This window comes from Cavia porcellus, unplaced genomic scaffold (genome assembly GCF_034190915.1).
Source record: "Cavia porcellus strain 051 isolate PalLab524CR breed Dunkin Hartley unplaced genomic scaffold, mCavPor4.1 scaffold_64, whole genome shotgun sequence".
NCBI classification, from domain to species: Eukaryota; Metazoa; Chordata; class Mammalia; order Rodentia; family Caviidae; genus Cavia; species Cavia porcellus.
In genome coordinates, this window is record NW_026947547.1 from 3211444 (window position 1) to 3237443 (window position 26000).

Consider the following 26000-nt stretch of genomic DNA (forward strand, 5'->3'; position numbering starts at 1 on the left):
TACATTCACTAGTAGGAGTGAGAAAAACATCACGGGGTGGTGCGCATTGTATGGGTGTGTGTTACATTACATTCACTAGTAGGAGTGAGAAAAACATCACGGGGTGGTGCGCATTGTATGGGTGTGTGTTACATTACATTCACTAGTAGGAGTGAGAAAAACATCACCGGGTGGTGTGAATCGGAGGGTCTGAATTAGGATAGGCGGTGAGTGGCAATGTAGGATGGGGAAAAGCACCGCGGGATGGTCAGCATGGGCAGGTCAGGGAACATGCAGTGGCAATGTAGGATAGGTTTCTGTAAAACATCGCGGGGTGGTGCGCATTGTATGGGTGTGTGTTACATTACATTCACTAGTAGGAGTGAGAAAAACATCACGGGGTGGTGCGCATTGTATGGGTGTGTGTTACATTACATTCACTAGTAGGAGTGAGAAAAACATCACGGGGTGGTGCGCATTGTATGGGTGTGTGTTACATTACATTCACTAGTAGGAGTGAGAAAAACATCACGGGGTGGTGCGCATTGTATGGGTGTGTGTTACATTACATTCACTAGTAGGAGTGAGAAAAACATCACGGGGTGGTGCGCATTGTATGGGTGTGTGTTACATTACATTCACTAGTAGGAGTGAGAAAAAAATCACGGGTTGGTGCCCATTGTATGGGTGTGTGTTACATTACATTCACTAGTAGGAGTGAGAAAAACATCACGGGGTTGTGTGAATCGGAGGGTCTGAATTAGTATAGGCAGTGAGTGCCAATGTAGGACAGAGAAAAGCACCGCGTGGTGGTCAGCATGGGGAGGTCAGGGAACATGCAGTGGCAATGTAGGATAGGTTTCTGAAAAACATCGCGGGGTGGTGCACATTTTATGGGTGTGTGCTACATTACATTCACTAGTAGGAGTGAGAAAAACATCACGGGGTGGTGCGCATTGTATGGGTGTGTGTTACATTACATTCACTAGTAGGAGTGAGAAAAACATCACGGGGTGGTGCACATTGTATGGGTGTGTTTTACATTACATTCACTAGTAGGATTGAGAAAAACATCACGGGGTGGTCCGCATTGTATGCGCGTGTGTTACATTACATTCACTAGTAGGAGTGAGAAAAACATCACGGGGTGGTGCGCATTGTATGGGTGTGTGTTACATTACATTCACTAGTAGGAGTGAGAAAAACATCACGGGGTGGTGCGCATTGTATGGGTGTGTGTTACATTACATTCACTAGTAGGAGTGAGAAAAACATCACGGGGTGGTGCACATTGTATGGGTGTGTGTTACATTACATTCACTAGTAGGAGTGAGAAAAACATCACGGGGTGGTCCGCATTGTATGGGTGTGTGTTACATTACATTCACTAGTAGGAGTGAGAAAAACATCATGGGGTGGTGCCCATTGTATGGGTGTGTGGTACATTACATTCACTAGTAGGAGTGAGAAAAACATCACGGGGTGGTGCGCATTGTATGGGTGTGTGTTACATTACATTCACTAGTAGGAGTGAGAAAAACATCACGGGGTGGTGTGAATCGGAGGGTCTGAATTAGGATAGGCACTCAGTGGCAATGTAGGATGGAGAAAAGCACCGCGGGGTGGTCAGCATGGGGAGGTCAGGGAACACTCAGTGGCAATGTAGGAGAGGTTTCTGAAAAACATCACGGGGTGGTGCGCATTGTATGGGTGTGTGTTACATTACATTCACTAGTAGGAGTGAGAAAAACATCACAGGGTGGTGCGCATTGTATGGGTGTGTGTTACATTACATTCACTAGTAGGAGTGAGAAAAACATCACGGGGTGGTGCGCATTGTATGGGTGTGTGTTACATTATATTCACTAGTAGGAGTGAGAAAAACATCACGGGGTGGTGCGCATTGTATGGGTGTGTGTTACATTACATTCACTAGTAGGAGTGAGAAAAACATCACGGGGTGGTGCGCATTGTATGGTTGTGTGTTACATTACATTCACTAATTGGAGTGAGAAATACATCACGGGGTGGTGCGCATTATATGCTTGTGTGTTACTTTACATTCACTAGTAGGAGTGAGAAAAACATCACGGGGTGGTGCGCATTGTATGGGTGTGTGTTACATTACATTCACTAGTAGGAGTGAGAAAAACATCACGGGGTGGTGCGCATTATATGGGTGTGTGTTACATTACATTCACTAGTAGGAGTGAGAAAAACATCACGGGGTGGTGTGAATCGGAGGGTCTGAATTAGGATAGGCAGTGAGTGGCAATGTAGGATGGAAAAAAGCACCGCTGGGTGGTCAGCATGGGGAGGTCAGGAAACATGCAGTGGCAATGTAGGATAGGTTTCTGAAAAACATCACAGCGTGGTGCGCATTGTATGGGTGTGTGTTACATTACATTCACTAGTAGGAGTGAGAAAAACATCACGGGGTGGTGCGCATTGTATGGGTGTGTGTTACATTACATTCACTAGTAGGAGTGAGAAAAACATCACGGGGTGGTGCGCATTGTATGGGTGTGTGTTACATTACATTCACTAGTAGGAGTGAGAAAAACATCACGGGGTGGTGCGCATTGTATGGGTGTGTGTTACATTACATTCACTAGTAGGAGTGAGAAAAACATCACGGGGTGGTGCGCATTGTATGGGTGTGTGTTACATTACATTCACTAGTAGGAGTGAGAAAAACGTCACGGGGTGGTGCGCATTGTATGGTTGTGTGTTACATTACATTCACTAATAGGAGTGAGAAATACATCACAGGGTGGTACACATTATATGCTTGTGTGTTACTTTACATTCACTAGTAGGAGTGAGAAAAACATCACGGGGTGGTGCGCATTGTATGGGTGTGTGTTACATTACATTCACTAGTAGGAGTGTGAAAAACATCACGGGGTGGTGCGCATTGTATGGGTGTGTGTTACATTACATTCACTAGTAGGAGTGAGAAAAACATCACGGGGTGGTGTGAATCGGAGGGTCTGAATTAGGATAGGCAGTGAGTGGCAATGTAGGATGGAAAAAAGCACCGCTGGGTGGTCAGCATGGGGAGGTCAGGAAACATGCAGTGGCAATGTAGGATAGGTTTCTGAAAAACATCACAGCGTGGTGCGCATTGTATGGATGTGTGTTACATTACATTCACTAGTAGGAGTAAAAAAACATCACGGGGTGGTGCACATTGTATGGGTGTGTGTTACATTACATTCACTAGTAGGAGTGAGAAAAACATCACGGGGTGGTGCCCATTGTATGGGTGTGTGTTACATTACATTCACTAGTAGGAGTGAGAAAAACATCACGGGGTGGTGCGCATTGTATGGGTGTGTGTTGCATTACATTCACTAGTAGGAGTGAGAAAAACATCATGTGGTGGTGCGCATTGTATGGGTGTGTGTTACATTACATTCCCTAGTAGGAGTGAGAAAAACATCACGGGGTGGTGCGCATTGTATGGGTGTGTGTTACATTACATTCACTAGTAGGAGTGAGAAAAACATCACCGGGTGGTGCGCATTGTATGGGTGTGTGTTACATTACCTTCACTAGTAGGAGTGAGAAAAACATCACCGGGTGGTGCGCATTGTATGGGTGTGTGTTACATTACATTCACTAGTAGGAGTGAGAAAAACATCACGGGGTAGTGCGCATCGTATGGGTGTGTGTTACATTACATTCACTAGTAGGAGTGAGAAAAACATCACGGGGTGGTGCGCATTGTATGGGTGTGTGTTACATTACATTCACAAGTAGGAGTGAGAAAAAAATCATTGGGTGGTGCGCATTGTATGGGTGTGTGTTACATTACTTTCACTAGTAGGAGTGAGAAAAACATCACAGGGTGGTGGGCATTGTATGCGTGTGTGTTACATTACATTCAGTAGTAGGAGTGAGAAAAACATCATGGGGTGGTGCGCATTGTATGGGTGTGTTTTACATTACATTCACTAGTAGAAGTGAGAAAAACATCACCGGGTGGTGTGAATCGGATGGTCTGAATTAGGATAGGCAGTGAGTGGCAATGTAGGATGGGGAAAAGCACCGCGGTATGGTCAGCATGGGCAGGTCAGGGAACATGCAGTGGCAATGTAGGATAGGTTTCTGTAAAACATCGCGGGGTGGTGCGCATTGTATGGGTGTGTGTTACATTACATTCACTAGTAGGAGTGAGAAAAACATCACGGGGTGGTGCGCATTGTATGGGTGTGTGTTACATTACATTCACTAGTAGGAGTGAGAAAAACATCACGGGGTGGTGCGCATTGTATGGGTGTGTGTTACGTTACATTCACTAGTAGGAGTGAGAAAAACATCACGGGGTGGTGCGCATTGTATGGGTGTGTGTTACATTACATTCACTAGTAGGAGTGAGAAAAACATCACGGGGTGGTGCGCATTGTATGGTTGTGTGTTACATTACATTCACTATTAGGAGTGAGAAATACATCACGGGGTGGTGCGCATTATATGCTTGTGTGTTACTTTACATTCACTAGTAGGAGTGAGAAAAACATCACGGGGTGGTGCGCATTGTATGGGTGTGTGTTACATTACATTCACTAGTAGGAGTGAGAAAAACATAACGGGGTGGTGCGCATTGTATGGGTGTGTGTTACATTACATTCACTAGTAGGAGTGAGAAAAACATCACGGGGTGGTGCGCATTGTATGGGTGTGTGTTGCATTACATTCACTAGTAGGAGTGAGAAAAACATCATGTGGTGGTGCGCATTGTATGGGTGTGTGTTACATTACATTCCCTAGTAGGAGTGAGAAAAACATCACGGGGTAGTGCGCATTGTATGGGTGTGTGTTACATTACATTCACTAGTAGGAGTGAGAAAAACATCACCGGGTGGTGCGCATTGTATGGGTGTGTGTTACATTACATTCACTAGTAGGAGTGAGAAAAACATCCCCGGGTTGTGCGCATTGTATGGGTGTTTGTTACATTACATTCACTAGTAGGAGTGAGAAAAACATCACGGGGTGGTGCGCATTGTATGGGTGTGTGTTACATTACATTCTCTAGTAGGAGTGAGAAAAACATCACGGGGTGGTGCGCATTGTATGGGTGTGTGTTACATTACATTCACTAGTAGGAGTGAGAAAAAAATCATTGGGTGGTGCGCATTGTATGGGTGTGTGTTACATTACTTTCACTAGTAGGAGTGAGAAAAACATCACAGGGTGGTGGGCATTGTATGCGTGTGTGTTACATTACATTCACTAGTAGGAGTGAGAAAAACATCATGGGGTGGTGCGCATTGTATGGGTGTGTGTTACATTACATTCACTAGTAGGAGTGAGAAAAACATCACGGGGTGGTGCGCATTGTATGGGTGTGTGTTACATTACATTCACTAGTAGGAGCGAGAAAAACATCACCGGGTGGTGCGCATTGTATGGGTGTGTGTTACATTACATTCACTAGTAGGAGTGAGAAAAACATCACGGGGTGGTGCGCATTGTATGGGTGTGTGTTACATTACATTCACTAGTAGGAGTGAGAAAAAAATCATTGGGTGGTGCGCATTGTATGGGTGTGTGTTACATTACATTCACTAGTAGGAGTGAGAAAAAAATCACGGGTTGGTGCGCATTGTATGGGTGTGTGTTACATTACATTCACTACTAGGAGTGAGAAAAACATCACGGGGTGGTGCGCATTGTATGGGTGTGTGTTACATTACATTCACTAGTAGGAGTGAGAAAATCATCACGGGGTGGTGCGCATTGTATGGGTGTGTGTTACATTACATACACTACTAGGAGTGAGAAAAACATCACGGGGTGGTGCGCATTGTATGGGTGTGTGTTACATTACATTCACTAGTAGGAGTGAGAAAAACATCACGGGGTGGTGCGCATTGGATGGGTGTGTGTTACATTACATTCACTAGTAGGAGTGAGAAAAAAATCACGGGTTGGTGCGCATTGTATGGGTGTGTGTTACATTACATTCACTAGTAGGAATGAGAAATACATCACAGGGTGGTACACATTATATGCTTGTGTGTTACTTTACATTCACTAGTAGGAGTGAGAAAAACATCACGGGGTGGTGCGCATTGTATGGGTGTGTGTTACATTACATTCACTAGTAGGAGTGAGAAAAACATCACGGGGTGGTGCGCATTGTATGGGTGTGTGTTACATTACATTCACTAGTAGGAGTGAGAAAAACATCACGGGGTGGTGTGAATCGGAGGGTCTGAATTAGGATAGGCAGTGAGTGGCAATGTAGGATGGAAAAAAGCACCGCTGGGTGGTCAGCATGGGGAGGTCAGGAAACATGCAGTGGCAATGTAGGATAGGTTTCTGAAAAACATCACAGCGTGGTGCGCATTGTATGGATGTGTGTTACATTACATTCACTAGTAGGAGTAAAAAAACATCACGGGGTGGTGCACATTGTATGGGTGTGTGTTACATTACATTCACTAGTAGGAGTGAGAAAAACATCACGGGGTGGTGCCCATTGTATGGGTGTGTGTTACATTACATTCACTAGTAGGAGTGAGAAAAACATCACGGGGTGGTGCGCATTGTATGGGTGTGTGTTGCATTACATTCACTAGTAGGAGTGAGAAAAACATCATGTGGTGGTGCGCATTGTATGGGTGTGTGTTACATTACATTCCCTAGTAGGAGTGAGAAAAACATCACGGGGTGGTGCGCATTGTATGGGTGTGTGTTACATTACATTCACTAGTAGGAGTGAGAAAAACATCACCGGGTGGTGCGCATTGTATGGGTGTGTGTTACATTACCTTCACTAGTAGGAGTGAGAAAAACATCACCGGGTGGTGCGCATTGTATGGGTGTGTGTTACATTACATTCACTAGTAGGAGTGAGAAAAACATCACGGGGTAGTGCGCATCGTATGGGTGTGTGTTACATTACATTCACTAGTAGGAGTGAGAAAAACATCACGGGGTGGTGCGCATTGTATGGGTGTGTGTTACATTACATTCACAAGTAGGAGTGAGAAAAAAATCATTGGGTGGTGCGCATTGTATGGGTGTGTGTTACATTACTTTCACTAGTAGGAGTGAGAAAAACATCACAGGGTGGTGGGCATTGTATGCGTGTGTGTTACATTACATTCAGTAGTAGGAGTGAGAAAAACATCATGGGGTGGTGCGCATTGTATGGGTGTGTTTTACATTACATTCACTAGTAGAAGTGAGAAAAACATCACCGGGTGGTGTGAATCGGAGGGTCTGAATTAGGATAGGCAGTGAGTGGCAATGTAGGATGGGGAAAAGCACCGCGGTATGGTCAGCATGGGCAGGTCAGGGAACATGCAGTGGCAATGTAGGATAGGTTTCTGTAAAACATCGCGGGGTGGTGCGCATTGTATGGGTGTGTGTTACATTACATTCACTAGTAGGAGTGAGAAAAACATCACGGGGTGGTGCGCATTGTATGGGTGTGTGTTACATTACATTCACTAGTAGGAGTGAGAAAAACATCACGGGGTGGTGCGCATTGTATGGGTGTGTGTTACGTTACATTCACTAGTAGGAGTGAGAAAAACATCACGGGGTGGTGCGCATTGTATGGGTGTGTGTTACATTACATTCACTAGTAGGAGTGAGAAAAACATCACGGGGTGGTGCGCATTGTATGGTTGTGTGTTACATTACATTCACTATTAGGAGTGAGAAATACATCACGGGGTGGTGCGCATTATATGCTTGTGTGTTACTTTACATTCACTAGTAGGAGTGAGAAAAACATCACGGGGTGGTGCGCATTGTATGGGTGTGTGTTACATTACATTCACTAGTAGGAGTGAGAAAAACATAACGGGGTGGTGCGCATTGTATGGGTGTGTGTTACATTACATTCACTAGTAGGAGTGAGAAAAACATCACGGGGTGGTGCGCATTGTATGGGTGTGTGTTGCATTACATTCACTAGTAGGAGTGAGAAAAACATCATGTGGTGGTGCGCATTGTATGGGTGTGTGTTACATTACATTCCCTAGTAGGAGTGAGAAAAACATCACGGGGTAGTGCGCATTGTATGGGTGTGTGTTACATTACATTCACTAGTAGGAGTGAGAAAAACATCACCGGGTGGTGCGCATTGTATGGGTGTGTGTTACATTACATTCACTAGTAGGAGTGAGAAAAACATCCCCGGGTTGTGCGCATTGTATGGGTGTTTGTTACATTACATTCACTAGTAGGAGTGAGAAAAACATCACGGGGTGGTGCGCATTGTATGGGTGTGTGTTACATTACATTCACTAGTAGGAGTGAGAAAAACATCACGGGGTGGTGCGCATTGTATGGGTGTGTGTTACATTACATTCACTAGTAGGAGTGAGAAAAAAATCATTGGGTGGTGCGCATTGTATGGGTGTGTGTTACATTACTTTCACTAGTAGGAGTGAGAAAAACATCACAGGGTGGTGGGCATTGTATGCGTGTGTGTTACATTACATTCACTAGTAGGAGTGAGAAAAACATCATGGGGTGGTGCGCATTGTATGGGTGTGTGTTACATTACATTCACTAGTAGGAGTGAGAAAAACATCACGGGGTGGTGCGCATTGTATGGGTGTGTGTTACATTACATTCACTAGTAGGAGCGAGAAAAACATCACCGGGTGGTGCGCATTGTATGGGTGTGTGTTACATTACATTCACTAGTAGGAGTGAGAAAAACATCACGGGGTGGTGCGCATTGTATGGGTGTGTGTTACATTACATTCACTAGTAGGAGTGAGAAAAAAATCATTGGGTGGTGCGCATTGTATGGGTGTGTGTTACATTACATTCACTAGTAGGAGTGAGAAAAAAATCACGGGTTGGTGCGCATTGTATGGGTGTGTGTTACATTACATTCACTACTAGGAGTGAGAAAAACATCACGGGGTGGTGCGCATTGTATGGGTGTGTGTTACATTACATTCACTAGTAGGAGTGAGAAAATCATCACGGGGTGGTGCGCATTGTATGGGTGTGTGTTACATTACATACACTACTAGGAGTGAGAAAAACATCACGGGGTGGTGCGCATTGTATGGGTGTGTGTTACATTACATTCACTAGTAGGAGTGAGAAAAACATCACGGGGTGGTGCGCATTGGATGGGTGTGTGTTACATTACATTCACTAGTAGGAGTGAGAAAAAAATCACGGGTTGGTGCGCATTGTATGGGTGTGTGTTACATTACATTCACTAGTAGGAATGAGAAAAACATCACGGGGTTGTGTGAATCGGAGGGTCTGAATTAGTTTAGGCAGTGAGTGCCAATGTAGGACAGAGAAAAGCACCGCGTGGTGGTCAGCATGGGGAGGTCAGGGAACATGCAGAGGCAATGTAGGATAGGTTTCTGAAAAACATCGCGGGGTGGTGCACATTTTATGGGTGTGTGCTACATTACATTCACTAGTAGGAGTGAGAAAAACATCACGGGGTGGTGCGCATTGTATGGGTGTGTGTTACATTACATTCACTAGTAGGAGTGAGAAAAACATCACAGCGTGGTGCGCATTGTATGGGTGTGTGTTACATTACATTCACTAGTAGGAGTGAGAAAAACATCACGGGGTGGTGCGCATTGTATGGGTGTGTGTTACATTACATTCACTAGTAGGAGTGAGAAAAATATCACGGGGTGGTGCGCATTGTATGGGTGTGTGTTACATTACATTCACTAGTAGGAGTGAGAAAAACATCATGGGGTGGTGGGCATTGTATGGGTGTGTGTTACATTACATTCACTAGTAGGAGTGAGAAAAACATCACGGGGTGGTGCGCATTGTATGGGTGTGTGTTACATTACATTCACTAGTAGGAGTGAGAAAAACATCACGGGGTGGTGCGCATTGTATGGGTGTGTGTTACATTACATTCACTAGTAGGAGTGAGAAAAAAATCACGGGGTGGTGCCCATTGTATGGGTGTGTGTTACATTACATTCACTAGTAGGAGTGAGAAAAACATCACGGGGTTGTGTGAATCGGAGGGTCTGAATTAGGATAGGCAGTGAGTGCCAATGTAGGACAGAGAAAAACACCGCGTGGTGGTCAGCATGGGGAGGTCAGGGAACATGCAGTGGCAATGTAGGATAGGTTTCTGAAAAACATCGCGGGGTGGTGCACATTTTATGGGTGTGTGCTACATTACATTCACTAGTAGGAGTGAGAAAAACATCACGGGGTGGTGCGCGTTGTATGGGTGTGTGTTACATTACATTCACTAGTAGGAGTGAGAAAAACATCAGGGGGTGGTGCACATTGTATGGGTGTGTTTTACATTACATTCACGAGTAGGAGTGAGAAAAACATCACGGGGTGGTCCGCATTGTATGGGTGTGTGTTACATTACATTCACTAGTAGGAGTGAGAAAAACATCACGGGGTGGTGCGCAATGTATGGGTGTGTGTTACATTACATTCACTAGTAGGAGTGAGAAAAACATCACGGGGTGGTGCGCATTGTATGGGTGTGTGTTACGTTACATTCACTAGTAGGAGTGAGAAAAACATCACGGGGTAGTGCACATTGTATGGGTGTGTGTTACATTACATTCACTAGTAGGAGTGAGAAAAACATCACGGGGTGGTGCGCATTGTATGGGTGTGTGTTACATTACATTCACTAGTAGGAGTGAGAAAAACATCACGGGGTGGTGTGAATCGGAGGGTCTGAATTAGGATAGGCACTCAGTGGCAATGTAGGATGGAGAAAAGCACCCCGGGGTGGTCAGCATGGGGAGGTCAGGGAACACTCAGTGGCAATGTAGGAGAGGTTTCTGAAAAACATCGCGGGGTGGTGCGCATTGTATGGGTGTGTGTTACATTACATTCACTAGTAGGAGTGAGAAAAACATCACGGGGTGGTGCGCATTGTATGGGTGTGTGTTACATTACATTCACTAGTAGGAGTGAGAAAAACATCACGGGGTGGTGCGCATTGTATGGGTGTGTGTTACATTACATTCACTAGTAGGAGTGAGAAAAACATCACGGGGTGGTGCGCATTGTATGGGTGTGTGTTACATTACATTCACTAGTAGGAGTGAGAAAAACATCACGGGGTGGTGCGCATTGTATGGTTGCGTGTTACATTACATTCACTAATAGGAGTGAGAAATACATCACGGGGTGGTGCGCATTATATGCTTGTGTGTTACTTTACATTCACTAGTAGGAGTGAGAAACACATCACGGGGTGGTGCGCATTGTATGGGTGTGCGTTACATTACATTCACTAGTTGGAGTGAGAAAAACATCACGGGGTGGTGCGCATTGTATGGGTGTGTGTTACATTACATTCACTAGTAAGAGTGAGAAAAACATCACGGGGTGGTGTGAATCTGAGGGTCTGAATTAGGATAGGCAGTGAGTGGCAATGTAGGATGGAAAAAAGCACCGCTGGGTGGTCAGCATGGGGAGGTCAGGAAACATGCAGTGGCAATGTAGTATAGGTTTCTGAAAAACATCACAGCGTGGTGCGCATTGTATGGGTGTGTGTTACATTACATTCACTAGTAGGAGTGAGAAAAACATCACGGGGTGGTGTGCATTGTATGGGTGTGTGTTACATTACATTCACTAGTAGGAGTGAGAAAAACATCACGGGGTGGTGCGCATTGTATGGGTGTGTGTTACATTACATTCACTAGTAGGAGTGAGAAAAACATCACGGGGTGGTGCGCATTGTATGGGTGTGTGTTACATTACATTCACTAGTAGGAGTGAGAAAAACATCATGTGGTGGTGCGCATTGTATGGGTGTGTGTTACATTACATTCCCTAGTAGGAGTGAGAAAAACATCACGGGGTGGTGTGCACTGTATGGGTGTGTGTTACATTACATTCACTAGTAGGAGTGAGAAAAACATCACGGGGTGGTGCGCATTATATGCTTGTGTGTTACATTACATTCACTAGTAAGAGTGAGAAAAACATCATGTGGTGGTGCGCATTGTATGGGTGTGTGTTACATTACATTCCCTAATAGGAGTGAGAAAAACATCACGGGGTGGTGTGAATCGGAGGGTCTGAATTAGGATAGGCAGTGAGTGGCAATGTAGGATGGAGAAAAGCACCGCTGGGTGGTCAGCATGGGGAGGTCAGGAAACATGCAGTGGCAATGTAGGATAGGTTTCTGAAAAACATCACAGCGTGGTGCGCATTGTATGGGTGTGTGTTACATTACATTCACTAGTAGGAGTGAGAAAAACATCACGGGGTGGTGCGCATTGTATGGGTGTGTGTTACATTACATTCACTAGTAGGAGTGAGAAAAACATCACGGCGTGGTGCGCATTGTATGGGTGTGTGTTACATTACATTCACTAGTAGGAGTGAGAAAAACATCACGGGCTGGTGCGCATTGTATGGGTGTGTGTTACATTACATTCACTAGTAGGAGTGAGAAAAACATCACGGGGTGGTGCGCATTGTATGGGTGTGTGTTACATTACATTCACTAGTAGGAGTGAGTAAAACATCACGGGGTGGTGCGCATTGTATGGGTGTGTGTTACATTACATTCACTAGTAGGAGTGAGAAAAACATCACGGGGTGGTGTGAATCGGAGGGTCTGAATTAGGATAGGCAGTCAGTGGCAATGTAGGATGGAGAAAAGCACCGCGGGGTGGTCAGCATGGGGAGGTCAGGGAACACTCAGTGGCAATGTAGGAGAGGTTTCTGAAAAACATCACGGGGTGGTGCGCATTGTATGGGTGTGTGTTACATTACATTCACTAGTAGGAGTGAGAAAAACATCACAGGGTGGTGCGCATTGTATGGGTGTGTGTTACATTACATTCACTAGTAGGAGTGAGAAAAACATCACGGGGTGGTGCGCATTGTATGGGTGTGTGTTACATTACATTCACTAGTAGGAGTGAGAAAAACATCACGGGGTGGTGCGCATTGTATGGTTGTGTGTTACATTACATTCACTAGTAGGAGTGAGAAAAACATCACGGGGTGGTGCGCATTGTATGGTTGTGTGTTACATTACATTCACTAATAGGAGTGAGAAATACATCACGGTGTGTTGCGCATTATATGCTTGTGTGTTACTTTACATTCACTAGTAGGAGTGAGAAAAACATCACGGGGTGGTGCGCATTGTATGGGTGTGTGTTACATTACATTCACTAGTAGGAGTGAGAAAAACATAACGGGGTGGTGCGCATTGTATGGGTGTGTGTTACATTACATTCACTAGTAGGAGTGAGAAAAACATCACGGGGTGGTGCGCATTGTATGGGTGTGTGTTGCATTACATTCACTAGTAGGAGTGAGAAAAACATCATGTGGTGGTGCGCATTGTATGGGTGTGTGTTACATTACATTCCCTAGTAGGAGTGAGAAAAACATCACGGGGTAGTGCGCATTGTATGGGTGTGTGTTACATTACATTCACTAGTAGGAGTGAGAAAAACATCACCGGGTGGTGCGCATTGTATGGGTGTGTGTTACATTACATTCACTAGTAGGAGTGAGAAAAACATCACCGGGTGGTGCGCATTGTATGGGTGTGTGTTACGTTACATTCACTAGTAGGAGTGAGAAAAACATCACCGGGTGGTGCGCATTGTATGGGTGTGTGTTACATTACATTCACTAGTAGGAGTGAGAAAAACATCACGGGGTGGTGCGCATTGTATGGGTGTGTGTTACATTACATTCACTAGTAGGAGTGAGAAAAAAATCATTGGGTGGTGCGCATTGTATGGGTGTGTGTTACATTACTTTCACTAGTAGGAGTGAGAAAAACATCACAGGGTGGTGGGCATTGTATGCGTGTGTGTTACATTACATTCACTAGTAGGAGTGAGAAAAACATCATGGGGTGGTGCGCATTGTATGGGTGTGTGTTACATTACATTCACTAGTAGGAGTGAGAAAAACATCACGAGGTGGTGCGCATTGTATGGGTGTGTGTTACATTACATTCACTAGTAGAAGTGAGAAAAACATCACCGGGTGGTGTGAATCGGAGGGTCTGAATTAGGATAGGCAGTGAGTGGCAATGTAGGATGGGGAAAAGCACCGCGGGATGGTCAGCATGGGCAGGTCAGGGAACATGCAGTGGCAATGTAGGATAGGTTTCTGTAAAACATCGCGGGGTGGTGCGCATTGTATGGGTGTGTGTTACATTACATTCACTAGTAGGAGTGAGAAAAACATCACGGGGTGGTGCGCATTGTATGGGTGTGTGTTACATTACATTCACTAGTAGGAGTGAGAAAAACATCACGGGGTGGTGCGCATTGTATGGGTGTGTGTTACATTACATTCAATAGTAGGAGTGAGAAAAACATCACGGGGTGGTGCGCATTGTATGGGTGTGTGTTACATTACATTCACTAGTAGGAGTGAGAAAAACATCACGGGGTGGTGCGCATTGTATGGGTGTGTGTTACATTACATTCACTAGTAGGAGTGAGAAAAAAATCACGGGTTGGTGCCCATTGTATGGGTGTGTGTTACATTACATTCACTAGTAGGAGTGAGAAAAACATCACGGGGTTGTGTGAATCGGAGGGTCTGAATTAGTATAGGCAGTGAGTGCCAATGTAGGACAGAGAAAAGCACCGCGTGGTGGTCAGCATGGGGAGGTCAGGGAACATGCAGTGGCAATGTAGGATAGGTTTCTGAAAAACATCGCGGGGTGGTGCACATTTTATGGGTGTGTGCTACATTACATTCACTAGTAGGAGAGAGAAAAACATCACGGGGTGGTGCGCATTGTATGGGTGTGTGTTACATTACATTCACTAGTAGGAGTGAGAAAAACATCATGGGATGGTGCGCATTGTATGGGTGTGTGTTACATTCACTAGTAGGAGTGAGAAAAACATCACGGGGTGGTGCGCATTGTATGGGTGTGTGCTACATTACATTCACTAGTAGGAGTGAGAAAAACATCACGGGGTGGTGCGCATTGTATGGGTGTGTGTTACATTACATTCACTAGTAGGAGTGAGAAAAACATCACGGGGTGGTGCGCATTGTATGGGTGTGTGTTACTTTACATTCACTAGTAGGAGTGAGAAAAACATCATGTGGAGGTGCGCATTGTATGGGTGCGTGTTACAATACATTCCCTAGTAGGAGTGAGAAAAACATCAAGGGGTGGTGCGCATTGTATGGGTGTGTGTTACATTACATTCACTAGTAGGAGTGAGAAAAACATCACCGGGTGGTGCGCATTGTATGGGTGTGTGTTACATTACATTCACTAGTAGGAGTGAGAAAAACATCACCGGGTGGTGCGCATTGTATGGGTGTGTGTTACATTACATTCACTAGTAGGAGTGAGAAAAACATCACGGGGTGGTGCGCATTGTATGGGTGTGTGTTACATTACTTTCACTAGTAGGAGTGAGAAAAACATCACAGGGTGGTGGGCATTGTATGCGTGTGTGTTCCATTACATTCACTAGTAGGAGTGAGAAAAACATCATGGGGTGGTGCGCATTGTATCGGTGTGTGTTACATTACATTCACTAGTAGGAGTGAGAAAAACATCACGGGGTGGTGCGCATTGTATGGGTGTGTGTTACATTACATTCACTAGTAGAAGTGAGAAAAACATCACCGGGTGGTGTGAATCGGAGGGTTTGAATTAGGATAGGCAGTGAGTGGCAATGTAGGATGGGGAAAAGCACCGCGGGATGGTCAGCATGGGCAGGTCAGGGAACATGCAGTGGCAATGTAGGATAGGTTTCTGTAAAACATCGCGGGGTGGTGCGCATTGTATGGGTGTGTGTTACATTACATTCACTAGTAGGAGTGAGAAAAACATCACGGGGTGGTGCGCATTGTATGGGTGTGTGTTACATTACATTCACTAGTAGGAGTGAGAAAAACATCATGGGATGGTGCGCATTGTATGGGTGTGTGTTACATTCAATAGTAGGAGTGAGAAAAACATCACGGGGTGGTGCGCATTGTATGGGTGTGTGTTACATTACATTCACTAATAGGAGTGAGAAAAACATCACGGGGTGGTGCGCATTATATGCTTGTGTGTTACATTACATTCACTAGTAAGAGTGAGAAAAACATGATGGGGTGATGCGCATTGTATGGTTGTGTGTTACATTACATTCACTAGTAGGAGTGAGAAATACATCACGGGGTGTTGCGCATTGTATGGTTGTCTCTTACTTTACATTCACTAGTAGGAGTGAGAAAAACATCACGGGGTGGTGCGCATTGTATGGGGGTGTGTTACATTACATTCACTAGTAGGAGTGAGAAAAACATCACGGGGTGGTGCGCATGGTATGGGTGTGTGTTACATTACATTCACTAGTAGGAGTGAGAAAAACATCACGGGGTGGTGTGAATCGGAGGGTCTGAATTAGGATAGGCAGTGAGTGGCAATGTAGGATGGAAAAAAGCACCGCTGGGTGGTCAGCATGGGGAGGTCAGGAAACATGCAGTGGCAATGTAGGATAGGTTTCTGAAAAACATCACAGCGTGGTGCGCATTGTATGGGTGTGTGTTACATTACATTCACTAGTAGGAGTGAGAAAAACATCAAGGGCTGGTGCGCATTGTATGGGTGTGTGTTACATTACATTCACTAGTAGGAGTGAGAAAAACATCACGGGGTGGTGCGCATTGTATGGGTGTGTGTTACATTACATTCACTAGTAGGAGTGAGTAAAACATCACCGGGTGGTGCGCATTGTATGGGTGTGTGTTACATTACATTCACTAGTAGGAGTGAGAAAAACATCACGGAGTGGTGCGCATTGTATGGGTGTGTGTTACATTACCTTCACTAGTGGGAGTGAGAAAAACATCACGGGGTGGTGAGCATTGTATGGGTGTGTGTTACATTACATTCACTAGTAGGAGTGAGAAAAACATCACGGGGTGGTGCGCATTGTATGGGTGTGTGTTACATTACATTCCGTAGTAGGAGTTAGAAAAACATCACGGGGTGGTGCGCATTGTATGGGTGTGTGTTACATTACATTCACTAGTAGGAGTGAGAAAAACATCACCGGGTGGTGCGCATTGTATGGGTGTGTGTTACATTACATTCACTAATAGGAGTGAGAAAAACATCACGGGGTGGTGCGCATTGTATGGGTGTGTGTTACATTACATTCACTAGTAGGAGTGACAAAAACATCACGGGGTGGTGCGCATTGTATGGGTGTGTGTTACATTACATTCACTAGTAGGAGTGAGAAAAACATCACGGGGTGGTGCGCATTGTATGGGTGTGTGTTACATTACATTCACTAGTAGGAGTGAGAAAAAAATCATGGGGTGGTGCGCATTGTATGGGTGTGTGTTACATTACATTCACTAGAAGGAGTGAGAAAAACATCACGGGGTGGTGGGCATTGTATGCGTGTGTGTTACATTACATTCACTAGTAGGAGTGAGAAAAACATCATGGGGTGGTGCGCATTGTATGGGTGTGTGTTACATTACATTCACTAGTAGGAGTGAGAAAAACATCACGGGGTGGTGCGCATTGTATGGGTGTGTGTTACATTACATTCACTAGTAGAAGTGAGAAAAACATCACCGGGTGGTGTGAATCAGAGGGTCTGAATTAGGATAGGCAGTGAGTGGCAATGTAGGATGGGGAAAAACACCGCATGATGGTCAGCATGGGGAGGTCAGGGAACATGCAGTGGCAATGTAGGTTAGATTTCTGTAAAACATCGCGGGGTGGTGCGCATTGTATGGGTGTGTGTTACATTACATTCACTAGTAGGAGTGAGAAAAATATCACGGGGTGGTGCGCATTGTATGGGTGTGTGTTACATTACATTCACTAGTAGGAGTGAGAAAAACTTCACGGGGTGGTGCGCATTGTATGGGTGTTTGTTACATTACATTCACTAGTAGGAGTGAGAAAAACATCATGGGGTGGTGCGCATTGTATGGGTGTGTGTTACATTACATTCACAAGTAGGAGTGAGAAAAACATCACGGGGTGGTGCGCATTGTATGGTTGTGTGTTACATTACATTCACTAATAGGAGTGAGAAAAACATCACGGGGTGGTGCGCATTATATGCTTGTGTGTTACATTACATTCACTAGTAGGAGTGAGAAAAACATCACGGGGTGGTGCGCATTGTATGGGTGTGTGTTACATTACATTCACTAGTACGAGTGAGAAAAACATCACGGGGTGGTGCGCATTGTATGGGTGTGTGTTACATTACATTCACTAGTAGGAGTGAGAAAAACATCACGGGCTGGTGCGCATTGTATGGGTGTGTGTTACATTACATTCACTAGTAGGAGTGAGAAAAACATCACGGGGTGGTGCGCATTGTATGGGTGTGTGTTACATTACATTCACTAGTAGGAGTGAGAAAAACATCACGGGGTGGTGCGCATTGTATGGGTGTGTGTTACATTACATTCACTAGTAGGAGTGAGAAAAACATCACGGGGTGGTGCGCATTGTATGGGTGTGTGTTACATTACATTCACTAGTAGGAGTGAGAAAAACATCACGGGGTGGTGCGCATTGTATGGGTGTGTGTTACATTACATTCACTAGTAGGATTGAGTAAAACATCACCGGGTGGTGCGCATTGTATGAGTGTGTGTTACATTACATTCACTAGTAGGAGTGAGAAAAACATCACGGGGTGGTGCGCATTGTATGGGTGTGTGTTACATTACATTCACTAGTAGGAGTGAGAAAAACATCACGGGGTGGTGCGCATTGTATGGGTGTGTGTTACATTACATTCACTAGTAGGAGTGAGAAAAACATCACGGGGTGGTGCGCATTGTATGGGTGTGTGTTACATTACATTCACAAGTAGGAGTGAGAAAAACATCACGGGGTGGTGCTCATTGTATGGTTGTGTGTTACATTACATTCACTAATAGGAGTGAGAAAAACATCACGGGGTGGTGCGCATTATATGCTTGTGTGTTACATTACATTCACTAGTAGGAGTGAGAAAAACATTATGGGGTGGTGCGCATTGTATGGGTGTGTGTTACATTACATTCACTAGTAGGAGTGAGAAATACATCACGGGGTGGTGCGCATTGTATGGTTGTGTGTTACTTTACATTCACTAATAGGAGTGAGAAAAACATCACGGGGTGGTGCGCATTGTGTGGGTGTGTGTTACGTTACATTCACTAGTAGGAGTGAGAAAAACATCACGGGGTGGTGCGCATTGTATGGGTGTGTGTTACATTACATTCACTAGTAGGAGTGACAAAAACATCACGGGGTGGTGTGAATCGGAGGGTCTGAATTAGGATAGGCAGTGAGTGGCAATGTAGGATGGAAAAAAGCACCGCTGCGTGGTCAGCATGGGGAGGTCAGGAAACATGCAGTGGCAATGTAGGATAGGTTTCTTGAAAACATCACAGCGTGGTGCGCATTGTATGGGTGTGTGTTACATTACATTCACTAGTAGGAGTGAGAAAAACATCACGTGGTGGTGCGCATTGTATGGGTGTGTGTTACATTACATTCACTAGTAGGAGTGAGAAAAACATCACGGGGTGGTGCGCATTGTATGGGTGTGTGTTACATTACATTCACTAGTAGGAGTGAGAAAAACATCACGGGGTGGTGCGCATTGTATGGTTGTGTGTTACATTACATTCACTAATAGGAGTGAGAAATACATCACGGGGTGGTACACATTATATGCTTGTGTGTTACTTTACATTCACTAGTAGGAGTGAGAAAAACATCACGGGGTGGTGCGCATTGTATGGGTGTGTGTTACATTACATTCACTAGTAGGAGTGAGAAAAACATCACGGGGTGGTGCGCATTGTATGGGTGTGTGTTACATTACATTCACTAGTAGGAGTGAGAAAAACATCACGGGGTGGTGTGAATCGGAGGGTCTGAATTAGGATAGGCAGTGAGTGGCAATGTAGGATGGAAAAAAGCACCGCTGGGTGCTCAGCATGGGGAGGTCAGGAAACATGCAGTGGCAATGTAGGATAGGTTTCTGAAAAACATCACAGCGTGGTGCGCATTGTATGGATGTGTGTTACATTACATTCACTAGTAGGAGTAAAAAAACATCACGGGGTGGTGCACATTGTATGGGTGTGTGTTACATTACATTGACTAGTAGGAGTGAGAAAAACATCACGGGGTGGTGCGCATTGTATGGGTGTGTGTTACATTACCTTCACTAGTAGGAGTGAGAAAAACATCACGGGGTGGTGCGCATTGTATGGGTGTGTGTTGCATTACATTCACTAGTAGGAGTGAGAAAAACATCATGTGGTGGTGCGCATTGTATGGGTGTGTGTTACATTACATTCCCTAGTAGGAGTGAGAAAAACATCACGGGGTGGTGCGCATTGTATGGGTGTGTGTTACATTACATTCACTAATAGGAGTGAGAAAAACATCACGGGGTGGTGCGCATTATATGCTTGTGTGTTACATTACATTCACTAGTAGGAGTGAGAAAAACATTATGGGGTGGTGCGCATTGTATGGGTGTGTGTTACATTACATTCACTAGTAGGAGTGAGAAATACATCACGGGGTGGTGCGCATTGTATGGTTGTGTGTTACTTTACATTCACTAATAGGAGTGAGAAAAACATCACGGGGTGGTGCGCATTGTGTGGGTGTGTGTTACGTTACATTCACTAGTAGGAGTGAGAAAAACATCACGGGGTGGTGCGCATTGTATGGGTGTGTGTTACATTACATTCACTAGTAGGAGTGACAAAAACATCACGGGGTGGTGTGAATCGGAGGGTCTGAATTAGGATAGGCAGTGAGTGGCAATGTAGGATGGAAAAAAGCACCGCTGCGTGGTCAGCATGGGGAGGTCAGGAAACATGCAGTGGCAATGTAGGATAGGTTTCTTGAAAACATCACAGCGTGGTGCGCATTGTATGGGTGTGTGTTACATTACATTCACTAGTAGGAGTGAGAAAAACATCACGTGGTGGTGCGCATTGTATGGGTGTGTGTTACATTACATTCACTAGTAGGAGTGAGAAAAACATCACGGGGTGGTGCGCATTGTATGGGTGTGTGTTACATTACATTCACTAGTAGGAGTGAGAAAAACATCACGGGGTGGTGCGCATTGTATGGTTGTGTGTTACATTACATTCACTAATAGGAGTGAGAAATACATCACGGGGTGGTACACATTATATGCTTGTGTGTTACTTTACATTCACTAGTAGGAGTGAGAAAAACATCACGGGGTGGTGCGCATTGTATGGGTGTGTGTTACATTACATTCACTAGTAGGAGTGAGAAAAACATCACGGGGTGGTGCGCATTGTATGGGTGTATGTTACATTACATTCACTAGTAGGAGTGAGAAAAACATCACGGGGTGGTGTGAATTGGAGGGTCTGAATTAGGATAGGCAGTGAGTGGCAATGTAGGATGGAAAAAAGCACCGCTGGGTGGTCAGCATGGGGAGGTCAGGAAACATGCAGTGGCAATGTAGGATAGGTTTCTGAAAAACATCACAGCGTGGTGCGCATTGTATGGATGTGTGTTACATTACATTCACTAGTAGGAGTAAAAAAACATCACGGGGTGGTGCACATTGTATGGGTCTGTGTTACATTACATTCACTAGTAGGAGTGAGAAAAACATCACGGGGTGGTGCGCATTGTATGGGTGTGTGTTACATTACCTTCACTAGTAGGAGTGAGAAAAACATCACGGGGTGGTGCGCATTGTATGGGTGTGTGTTGCATTACATTCACTAGTAGGAGTGAGAAAAACATCATGTGGTGGTGCGCATTGTATGGGTGTGTGTTACATTACATTCCCTAGTAGGAGTGAGAAAAACATCACGGGGTGGTGCGCATTGTATGGGTGTGTGTTACATTACATTCACTAGTAGGAGTGAGAAAAACATCACCGGGTGGTGCGCATTGTATGGGTGTGTGTTACATTACATTCACTAGTAGGAGTGAGAAAAACATCACGTGGTGGTGCGCATTGTATGGGTGTGTGTTACATTATATTCACTAGTAGGAGTGAGAAAAACATCACGGGGTGGTGCGCATTGTATGGGTGTGTGTTACATTACATTCACTAGTAGGAGTGAGAAAAAAATCATTGGGTGGTGCGCATTGTATGGGTGTGTGTTACATTACTTTCACTAGCAGGAGTGAGAAAAACATCACAGGGTGGTGGGCATTGTATGCGTGTGTGTTACATTACATTCAGTAGTAGGAGTGAGAAAAACATCATGGGGTGGTGCGCATTGTATGGGTGTGTGTTACATTACATTCACTAGTAGGAGTGAGAAAAACATCATGGGGTGGTGCGCATTGTATGGGTGTGTTTTACATTACATTCACTAGTAGAAGTGAGAAAAACATCACCGGGTGGTGTGAATCAGAGGGTCTGAATTAGGATAGGCAGTGAGTGGCAATGTAGGATGGGGAAAAGCACCGCGGGATGGTCAGCATGGGCAGGTCAGGGAACATGCAGTGGCAATGTAGGATAGGTTTCTGTAAAACATCGCGGGGTGGTGCGCATTGTATGGGTGTGTGTTACATTACATTCACTAGTAGGAGTGAGAAAAACATCACGGGGTGGTGCGCATTGTATGGGTGTGTGTTACATTACATTCACTAGTAGGAGTGAGAAAAACATCACGGGGTGGTGGGCATTGTATGCGTGTGTGTTACATTACATTCACTAGTAGGAGTGAGAAAAACATCATGGGGTGGTGCGCATTGTATGAGTGTGTGTTACATTACATTCACTAGTAGGAGTGAGAAAAACATCACGGGGTGGTGCGCATTGTATGGGTGTGTGTTACATTACATTCACTAGTAGAAGTGAGAAAAACATCACCGGGTGGTGTGAATCAGAGGGTCTGAATTAGGATAGGCAGTGAGTGGCAATGTAGGATGGGGAAAAGCACCGCGTGATGGTCAGCATGGGGAGGTCAGGGAACATGCAGTGGCAATGTAGGATAGATTTCTGTAAAACACCACGGGGTGGTGCGCATTATATGCTTGTGTGTTACATCACATTCACTAGTAAGAGTGAGAAAAACATGACGGGGTGGTGCGCATTGTATGGGTGTGTGTTACATTACATTCACTAGTAGGAGTGAGAAAAACATCATGGGATGGTGCGCATTGTATGGGTGTGTGTTACATTCACTAGTAGGAGTGAGAAAAACATCACGGGGTGGTGCGCATTGTATGGGTATGTGTTACATTACATTCACTAATAGGAGTGAGAAAAACATCACGGGGTGGTGCGCATTATATGCTTGTGTGTTACATTACATTCACTAGTAAGAGTGAGAAAAACATGATGGGGTGATGCGCATTGTATGGGTGTGTGTTACATTACATTCACTAGTAGGAGTGAGAAATACATCACGGGGTGTTGCGCATTGTATGGTTGTCTCTTACTTTACATTCACTAGTAGGAGTGAGAAAAACATCACGGGGTGGTGCGCATTGTATGGGGGTGTGTTACATTACATTCACTAGTAGGAGTGAGAAAAACATCACGGGGTGGTGCGCATGGTATGGGTGTGTGTTACATTACATTCACTAGTAGGAGTGAGAAAAACATCACGGGGTGGTGTGAATCGGAGGGTCTGAATTAGGATAGGCAGTGAGTGGCAATGTAGGATGGAAAAAAGCACCGCTGGGTGGTCAGCATGGGGAGGTCAGGAAACATGCAGTGGCAATGTAGGATAGGTTTCTGAAAAACATCACAGCGTGGTGCGCATTGTATGGGTGTGTGTTACATTACATTCACTAGTAGGAGTGAGAAAAACATCAAGGGCTGGTGCGCATTGTATGGGTGTGTGTTACATTACATTCACTAGTAGGAGTGAGAAAAACATCACCGGGTGGTGTGAATCAGAGGGTCTGAATTAGGATAGGCAGTGAGTGGCAATGTAGGATGGGGAAAAACACCGCATGATGGTCAGCATGGGGAGGTCAGGGAACATGCAGTGGCAATGTAGGTTAGATTTCTGTAAAACATCGCGGGGTGGTGCGCATTGTATGGGTGTGTGTTACATTACATTCACTAGTAGGAGTGAGAAAAATATCACGGGGTGGTGCGCATTGTATGGGTGTGTGTTACATTACATTCACTAGTAGGAGTGAGAAAAACTTCACGGGGTGGTGCGCATTGTATGGGTGTGTGTTACATTACATTCACTAGTAGGAGTGAGAAAAACATCATGGGGTGGTGCGCATTGTATGGGTGTGTGTTACATTACATTCACAAGTAGGAGTGAGAAAAACATCACGGGGTGGTGCGCATTGTATGGTTGTGTGTTACATTACATTCACTAATAGGAGTGAGAAAAACATCACGGGGTGGTGCGCATTATATGCTTGTGTGTTACATTACATTCACTAGTAGGAGTGAGAAAAACATCACGGGGTGGTGCGCATTGTATGGGTGTGTGTTACATTACATTCACTAGTAGGAGTGAGAAAAACATCACGGGGTGGTGCGCATTGTATGGGTGTGTGTTACATTACATTCACTAGTAGGAGTGAGAAAAACATCACAGGCTGGTGCGCATTGTATGGGTGTGTGTTACATTACATTCACTAGTAGGAGTGAGAAAAACATCACGGGGTGGTGCGCATTGTATGGGTGTGTGTTACATTACATTCACTAGTAGGAGTGAGAAAAACATCACGGGGTGGTGCGCATTGTATGGGTGTGTGTTACATTACATTCACTAGTAGGAGTGAGAAAAACATCACGGGGTGGTGCGCATTGTATGGGTGTGTGTTACATTACATTCACTAGTAGGAGTGAGAAAAACATCACGGGGTGGTGCGCATTGTATGGGTGTGTGTTACATTACATTCACTAGTAGGATTGAGTAAAACATCACCGGGTGGTGCGCATTGTATGAGTGTGTGTTACATTACATTCACTAGTAGGAGTGAGAAAAACATCACGGGGTGGTGCGCATTGTATGGGTGTGTGTTACATTACATTCACTATTAGGAGTGAGAAAAACATCACGGGGTGGTGCGCATTGTATGGGTGTGTGTTACATTACATTCACTAGTAGGAGTGAGAAAAACATCACGGGGTGGTGCGCATTGTATGGGTGTGTGTTACATTACATTCACTAGTAGGAGTGAGAAAAACATCATGGGGTGGTGCGCATTGTATGGGTGTGTGTTACATTACATTCACAAGTAGGAGTGAGAAAAACATCACGGGGTGGTGCTCATTGTATGGTTGTGTGTTACATTACATTCACTAATAGGAGTGAGAAAAACATCACGGGGTGGTGCGCATTATATGCTTGTGTGTTACATTACATTCACTAGTAGGAGTGAGAAAAACATTATGGGGTGGTGCGCATTGTATGGGTGTGTGTTACCTTACATTCACAAGTAGGAGTGAGAAAAACATCACCGGGTGGTGCGCATTGTATGGGTGTGTGTTACATTACATTCACTAATAGGAGTGAGAAAAACATCACGGGGTGGTGCGCATTGTATGGGTGTGTGTTACATTACATTCACTAGTAGGAGTGACAAAAACATCACGGGGTGGTGCGCATTGTATGGGTGTGTGTTACATTACATTCACTAGTAGGAGTGAGAAAAACATCACGGGGTGGTGCGCATTGTATGGGTGTGTGTTACATTACATTCACTAGTAGGAGTGAGAAAAAAATCATGGGGTGGTGCGCATTGTATGGGTGTGTGTTACATTACATTCACTAGAAGGAGTGAGAAAAACATCACGGGGTGGTGGGCATTGTATGCGTGTGTGTTACATTACATTCACTAGTAGGAGTGAGAAAAACATCATGGGGTGGTGCGCATTGTATGGGTGTGTGTTACATTACATTCACTAGTAGGAGTGAGAAAAACATCACGGGGTGGTGCGCATTGTATGGGTGTGTGTTACATTACATTCACTAGTAGAAGTGAGAAAAACATCACCGGGTGGTGTGAATCAGAGGGTCTGAATTAGGATAGGCAGTGAGTGGCAATGTAGGATGGGGAAAAACACCGCATGATGGTC